The 8,511-nt window shown below is 38.3% G+C and overlaps 1 protein-coding gene across 1 annotated transcript in view; it reads right to left on the minus strand.

Annotated features, from left to right (window-relative positions):
* Positions 1-8,511, minus strand: part of OCA2 (oculocutaneous albinism II) — a 569,803-nt gene that overhangs the window by 430,961 nt on the left and 130,331 nt on the right. The window lies entirely within an intron of this gene.

An 8,511-nucleotide genomic window follows, 5' to 3' on the forward strand; every position in this document is an offset into this window, starting at 1 on the left:
CATCCAGTTCCCAAATCAATAAGACAGTTGGTTTAATTACCATTGGAAAATGCTTGTCATTCCTCTGTAGTATCTGGTCCCCTCTGGACCCTCATCATTTCCTTCACCTTCTCCCCCCACTGACCAAACTGTGCAGTTCTGCAACTGCATCCTCGCCCATCCTCACCTTTCTGCCCCCAACCCTCACCTCCTTGTACCCCCAATATGTTTTTCCCAATTAAAATAAAAAGAGAAGAACAAAAAAGTTTCTCAAAACAAATGATAATTAAAATACAATGTACCAAAACCTCTGGGATGCAGCTAAGGCAGTCCTCATGGGGTAGTTCATAGCAATAGGCAAATACAAAAAAGTGAAGACAGAAGCAAAATTAATAATCTAACTTGTTAATCAAATAGAAAAAGAACAACTTCACCCCACAGCCTCTAGAAGAAAGGAAATTATAAGAACAAGAGCAGAAATCAATGCAGTAGAAAACAGAAAAACAATTGAAACCATCAGCAAAACCGAGGGCTAGTTTTGTGAAAGTGTTAATAAAATTGACAAACAAATTTCAAACTTTAAAGAAAAAAAAGGGGGAGACACATATAACTCCATTGAAGAATGATAGCAGTGATGTCACAACAGAACCAGAGGAAACAAAATCTATTGGAATATTAAGAAAAATTAAAAAATTAAAAAACCCAAATCCACTGCCACCAACGTCAATTTTTAGTCACAGTGGCCTTGTACAACAAGGTATAATTGTCCCAAGAGCCTCCCAAGTTAATAAATCTTTACAGAAGTAAAAAAAAAAGAATATTAAGAAAAGTTATACCCTGGTAAATTAGAAAGCTTAGAGTAAACAACAACAAAAAAAATAACTTGAAACTCATGCCCTATCTAGATTGACACAGACAGATGTAGAATACAACAGAGCCATCATAAAAGATTCTTGTCATTACAGAAGTCCAGAGTGAAGGCCGCATAGTAGAGGGGACTTGGGTGGGAGGGACTGTATAACAATGAAAGACTTTCTTTTTCTTTTAAAGGAGAAGAGTGGATTGGGGTGGGGGAGTGGGAGAGAAAAGTGCAACAATGAATGACTGGAAACCCTAAGTCTCTGTGAACTTTCACTAAAATTAATAAAAAGTTTTTAAAAAAAGAAGAAATTGAGCAGATCATGAAAAGATTTCCCCTACAAAAATAAGTCTTGGGCCAGATGGCTTCACAGCTGATTTCTATCAAACTTTCAGAGAAGATTTATCACCAATTCTACATAAATTATTTCAAAAAAGAGAAGAAAAAGGAATATTCCCATTCCATGAAGCAAGTATAACCCTAATATCAAAACCAGGCAAAAAGATTGCCAAAAAAGAAACTACAGACTAATCTCTATAATGAACACAGATGCAAAAATCCTTGCAAAATCCTAGCTGATAAATAATTTATCAAAGATAATTCATCATGACCAAGTGAGATTCGTAACAGGTATGCAAGAATGATTCAGTATAAGAAAAGCAATCAGTGTAATCCACCACATCAACAAAGTAAATAACAAGAAATGCATGATTTTAGCAATTAATGGAGAAAAGCTATCTGACAAAATCTAACTAGTCTAATCTATCTTCCTGATAAAGTCCCTTAGAAAAATTGGAATAGAAGGGAATTTCCTCAACATAGTAAAAAATATATATGAAAAACCAAAAGCCAATATAATTGTCAATGGACAAAGACTAAAAGCATTTTCTTTGCAAATAGGGACCAGGATTCCCACTCTCACCATTTCTATTGGAAGTACTTGCAAGGGCAATACAATAGAAGGACATAAAAGGCATCCAGCTTGGCAAAGAGATGGTTAAACTGTCAGTATATGTGTAGATTTCTGTGTACACAGAAAACTCTGAAGACTCAACATACACACACAAAAATTATTAGAACTAGGAGACTGATTAAGTAGAGTGGTAAGGTACAAGACCAATATCTAAAAATCAGTGGGATTCCTTTACAGTAACAAAGAGAACTCAGAGAAGGAAATAAAGAAAGCAATACTATTTACAATAATCAACTACAAATTGAAATACTTGGAAGTGAACCTAACTAGAGATACAAAAGGTCCTTTAAAAAAAACCCACAGAACATTTCTGTGAGACACAACAAAAGACCTAAATAAATGGAGAAATGTTTCCTGCTCATGGATAGGAAGACTCAATATTGTGAAAACTACAATCCTACCAAAAGCAACCTACCTATTAAATGCTATCTCAAGACAGATATCAAATTCATTTTTTAGGATCAACAAAGAATTTGTCAAGCTTATCTGGAGAGGAAAGAGACCCTGAATAAGCAAAGAACTTCTGAAAAAACAAAAATTACTCAAAAACTACTATACAACAATAGTAACCAAAACAGCATGGTACTGGTACAATGAGAGGAAATTAATCCATATTTGAAAAGGAAACAAAACCTACCAAAGGGGGAAACGACAATCTCTTTAACAAATGGTACTGGCAAAACTGGACTATGACCTGCAGAAAGTTGAATTAGGATGCACACCTCCCACCATACACAAAAATCAACTCAAATGCACACACATGTTTATGTTGGCTTTGCTCACAATAGCAAAGAGTTGGAAACAATCTAAGTGCCCATCAACAAATGAATGGATAGAGAAGCTCTGGTATACTCACACAATGGTAGACTATGCTGCATTGAAAAACAAATAACTAATGAAATATTATACAAAATGGGTGACCCTGGAGGACATCATGCTGAGTGAAATACCTCATTCACAAAAGGACAAACACTGCATAATGCCACTGTTGTAAAATGGGACTGACATCGCGGTTGGGGGAGACTGAGAGAAATGGGATAAATTATGTATACTGCGTTGAAACAGATGAGGGAAAGAACTGTTTAAAAGGGATATATGGTTAGACACTGCCATGACAGAAGTCATGCATATTGGAGTGGACTTGGAGGGGAGGGATTGCATAACAATGAAAGAATTTTTCTTTTACTTTTCCAAGAGGGTGGTATACTAGGGGGGGGAAGTTGGGCAGGGAGAAAAGTGCAACAATGATAGAATGGAAATCCAAAGTCTCTGTAAACTTTCATTAAAATTAATAATAATTTAAAAAATTTTAAAAACTCAACTTAAGCTGGAGAAGAGTATTGAGAATACCATGGACTGCTAGGAAAACAAACAGATTTGTCCTGGAAAGGGTTAAACCGGGTGGCTCCTTGGAGGCAAGGATTCTGAGGCTCCGTCTAACTTACTTTGGACATGCTGTGAGGAGAGACCGGTCCTTAGAGAGGGACATCATGCTTGGGAGGGTGGAGGGACAGCGCAGGAGAGGAAGGCCCTCTATGAGGTGGATTGATTCAGTGACTGGGATAATTGGGATGGGAGTGTCAGAGACAGTGCGATTGGCACAGGACAGAGCGGAGTTTAGGGCTGTTGTACATAGGGTCGCTATGAGTCGCAAGTGACTCGACGGCACATAACAACAACAACAAGGTGAATCAGAGATCTAGGGGTAAAGCCTCAAACCATGAAGATCATAAGAGACAAAGTAGGACCAAGCTAAGAAGGCCAACCTCGTGGTATGAAAAGAATGACAAATACAGACAGAAATACACAACGAGGAGAGGATGAAATCCCTGTGCACATCATACACAACCAGGAGAGGATGAAATCCCTGTGAACATCAAAAATATTTTCCAAGAAAGTGAAAAGAAAACCTACTGACTGGGGAAAAAATATTTGAAAATACCATTTCAGATAAGGTCTCATATCACAAGTTTACAGAATCTTACAGGGCGTACACAAGAAGAGGACTGATAACACACAAACTGGGCAAAAAGATATGGAAAGACTTTTCACACAGGAAGATACTAGAATGGCCAATAGACACATGAAGAAATGCTCAAAATTACTGGCAATAACAAAGATGAAAATCAAAACCACAATGAGATACCATCTCACCCAAATAGAAGTGGCAAAGTTTAGCAGGATTGCAAGTAACGAATTTTGGAGATGTAGAGAACTTGTGCATTGATGGTGGACTTGTAAAATGGTACAATCATTCTGGAAGGCAGTCTGGCATTTCCTCAAAAAGCAGAAAATAAAAACTTCATTTGACCAAGCTATTCCACTACTTGGAATATAACTCAACAAAATGAGAACTGAGACACAAAATGGGTATTTGTACACCAATGTTTACAGCAGCGTTATTCACAATCATAAGAACATGGTAACAGCCTAAATGTCCTGCCACAGCTTAATGTTTTGAGAAACTGTGGTATATTTACATGATGGAATATACTACAAATCATGCAGGAGTAATGATTTTTAAAATTACTGCATAATTTGGGAGGGCCTTGACAGTATCATGCTAAATGCACTAACACAGTCCCATAAGGACAAATACTGTATAAGACCATTATTATAGAAATAGATTAACTAGTAAAAATAGTTAATAGTAGAAATAATTTAACTAATAAAATGTGTATGAGGATCCAAACAGAGGAGGGTAGGAGCAGAGGAGTCAGGATAATCAGGGGAGTAGTCATAGGGAAGCTCAATCTGATGGATAGAGATAGGGGTGAGTAAAGGAAATTGGAAAAATCTGGTGTGAAAACCAATGTATACAAACTTTATAAGCAAACCAGTATAAAATAAAAATTAAACAAATAAATAAAATCAAATGGTTCAAATCCACCAAATTCTCCATGGGAGAATGACTGGCAATATCCTTCTATATAATATACAAACTCTGAAAATCCACTGGAAGGTCAGATAAGTTAGTAAATTCTGATTCAACAGCATATAATAACAACATTTCTATATTAGATATTGTTGTTGTTATTGTTGTGTGCCATCAAGTTACTTGTGACGGACAGTGATCCTCTGTACAATAGCCCTAAACCCTGCTCTATCCTGTGCCAACCTTATTGTCTCTTGCACACCTACCACTCCAGCCCAGTTACTGAATCAATCCATCTCACTGAGGGTCTGCCTCTCTTGAAATGTCCCTCTCCAAGAACTTATTCCTTTCTTTGAACATGCCCAAATTTTGTCAGACAAAGATTCAGAATCCTTGCCTCCAAGGAACAGACTGCTTTCACCCTGTCTAGGATGAACCTGTTTGTTCTCCTGGCAATCCACTTCAATACACTTCCCAAGCACCACAGCTCAAAGCCATCAATTATCCTTCTATCATCCCTAGTCATTGTCCAACTTTCTGATGCATAGCAAGTAATTTCAGAGCCTATGGCATGCATCAGGCACATCTTAGTCTCCAGACTGACATCGCTGCTCTTCAGGATTCTAGAGAGGTCCCTGAGAGCTGACTTTCCCAATGTAATTTGTCTCTAGATTTCCTGGCTGCTGGTACCAAGAGTGTTGATTATGGAGCCAAGCAAACTGAAACTGTTAACAATCTCTTCACCATCTATCATGCCAATTGGCCCAGTGGTAAGAATCTTTGTTTTCTTAATGTTGAGTTTCCATATTGAAGGCTATATTCCTTGACCTTCTGCAGCAAGCGCTTCAGATCCTCCTCAGTTTCAGCAAGAAATGTCGTGTCATCTGAATAATATAGGTTGTTGATGAATCTTCCTCCAATCCTGATGCCACTTTCCTCCTCATACAGCCTAGCTTCCTGGCTGATTTATTCTGCATATAGATTTTAAAAAGTATGGAGACATAATACACCTTTTCCAATTTTGAACGATTCATTGTATCCCTGCTCTGTTCTGACTACTATCTCCTGGTCCAAGTACTGGTTTCACATAAGCACAATCAAGTGTTCTGGAATTTCCATTCTTCTCAGTCAGCCACCATTTGTTGGGATCCACACAGTGAAACACCTTTGCATAGTCATTGAAACACAAAAAGACATTACTCTGATACTACCTGCTTTCAGCCAAGATCCACTTAACATTAGCTATAATATCCCTAATATCATGGCCTCTTCTAAACCCAGCCTGCACGTCAGGCAGTTCTCTGTTGATGTGCTATTCTAGTTATTGTTTTATATTATATAGTCTAAGTATATGAATTGTAATCGACTTGATGAAACCTGAGAAAAAATAAAAGCTCTAAAACAAACAGATATATGCACACTTAGGTTTATTGCAGCATTATTTACTATAGAAATGAAATAGAGAGGCATTTCCAGGCCGGGGCTTACGACCCAGCCTTCCTGTCTGCTACCACTGCAGGTACCGACTACAGTTCCCAGAGGTCTGTGGGGAAACGCCGTCTTTGTAAACTTGGACTCTGCTGGGAGATCTGCAAGGACAGCAGAGGCATTTTCAGGCCGGGGCTTGCGACCCAGCCTTCCTGTCTGCTACTACTGCAGGTACCGACTACAGTTCCCAGAGGTCTGTGGGGAAACGCCATCTTTGTAAACTTGGACTTTGCTGGGAGATCTACAAGGACAGCAGAGGCATTTCCAAGCAGGAGCTGGCAACCCAGACACTCCACACCCATTTAGGCCCTCGGGCCAGGGAGACAATCATATTTGCCACATCTATAAGATTTATAAACCTCCCCTAAAATACTCATGTACCATTGGAGATTAAGTTACGTGGGGAAACAAACTGGTTTCTGGCCTTAGTACATAGGGCCCACTAACTCAAGCAACAGGGAGATCCTGAGCATCTCCAAAGAGTGGGGAAGCTGTTCCAGAAAGGGAACAACAGACTTCTTCCTTCATTATTTAGGTTCTCCTGAGGCCCTCCCCACGTGTATCAGTGTGCACTTCCTCCCTCCCCACTCACGTGAGCAGTGGAGTGTGTAAGCACCCTCTATGCATTAACTCTTGTTTCTGCCCAATCTTCTTCTGGAGCAGTGACGTCAAATAAAAAACCAGCTACCACCTCAGACACAAAGAACTCTGCCACACCAATGGCCCGTAGAAAGCAGAGTGCTTCACTTGTCCCACCAGCCCAAAGCAAGATATCAACCCCCAAAGAAGACACAGTAGCAACGGATTTCCTGGAGCCAGAAAGCCTGATGGATATTTCTGATAGTGATTTTAAAAGAACAATGACTGAATATATTCAATGGATAAAAAAGAAACTGGATGAAATACAGAATAGTGCTAGCAAAGATAAGGAGGAGCTTAAAAAAACAAATCCAAAACAACGCAGAGAAAAACAAATGAAGTATTAGAGGCATTGGAAAAACAAGAAACTGTGATCCAGAATTTGAAATCTAAGGTTTCTGATGCTGTCAACATGATGGAGGGACATACGAATAGAGGAGAAGCGATGGAAAACAGAATCAGTGAAATAGAAGATAGAATTGTCACCACAGATCTGACCGAGAAAAAAGCAGAATCCAAAAAGAAGGAAACAAAAGAAAGCTTGAGAATAATGTGGAATAGCATTAAAAGAAATAACATCCGCATCATAGGAATCCCAGAACGGGAAGAAGCAAGTAAAGGCACTGAAAAAGTTGTGAAAGAATTACTAGAGGAAAACGTTCCGGGCATAATTAAGAATGACAGAATATATATCCAAGAAGCTGCGTGAACACCATATAGAATAGACCCTAAAAGAAAAACACCAAGGCACATCATTGTCAAATTTGCTAGAACTAAAGACAAGGAGAGAATACTAAAAGTAACGACAGAGAAACAAAGAGTGACCTAAAAGGGAGAACAGATAAGATCAACTGCTGATTTCTCAGCGGAAACCATGCGAGCAAGAAGAGAGTGGAATGGCGTTTATCGAACACTTAAAGAACACAACTTTCACCCAAGAATACTGTATCCTGCAAAACTGTCCATCAAGTATGAAGGAGATATTAAAATATTCCCAGAAATACAAAACCTAAGGAGTTCGTAAAAACAAGACCAACCATACAGGAAACACTGAGAGACGTCCTGGAAACAGAGATGCCAAAGTAACTAGCAACAACACCAAAAAGAATTGAACAAAATGACAGCAATAAAACCCTACCTCTCAATAATTACACTGAATGTGAATGAATTAAATGCACCACTGAAGAGAAAAAGAGTAGCAGATTGGATAAAAAAACAAAATACATCAATATGTTGCCTACAAGAGACACATCTGAAAAATGGAGACAAAGACTAAAAATTAAAGGATGGGACAAATGACAACCAAAAAAAGGCAGGAGTAGCGATACTAATTTCTAATAAAATAAATTTCAATGCAAAAACCATCAGAAAGGACAAAGAAGGTCACTACATAATGCTCAAAGGTTCAATAGAAGAAGATATAACAATATTGAATATCTATGCACCAAATGAAAAGACCTGCAAAATATATAAACACATATCAACAAAGCTGAAAAAGGAGATAGATAACACTAATACAGTACAGCTTCCAACCATAAAAAGCCCTGGACCAGATGGTTTTACAAGTGAATTTTTTCAAACATTCAGAGAAGAACTGTCACCAATTCTATATAAACGATTTCAAAAAATAGAACAAAATGGAACACTCCCAGACTCATTCTATGAAGCAAACATATCCTTGATACCAAAGCCAGGAAA

Source organism: Elephantulus edwardii, unplaced genomic scaffold, assembly GCF_000299155.1.
Source record: "Elephantulus edwardii isolate Elephantulus edwardi_28Jun2011 unplaced genomic scaffold, EleEdw1.0 scaffold00234, whole genome shotgun sequence".
Taxonomy (NCBI): domain Eukaryota; kingdom Metazoa; phylum Chordata; class Mammalia; order Macroscelidea; family Macroscelididae; genus Elephantulus; species Elephantulus edwardii.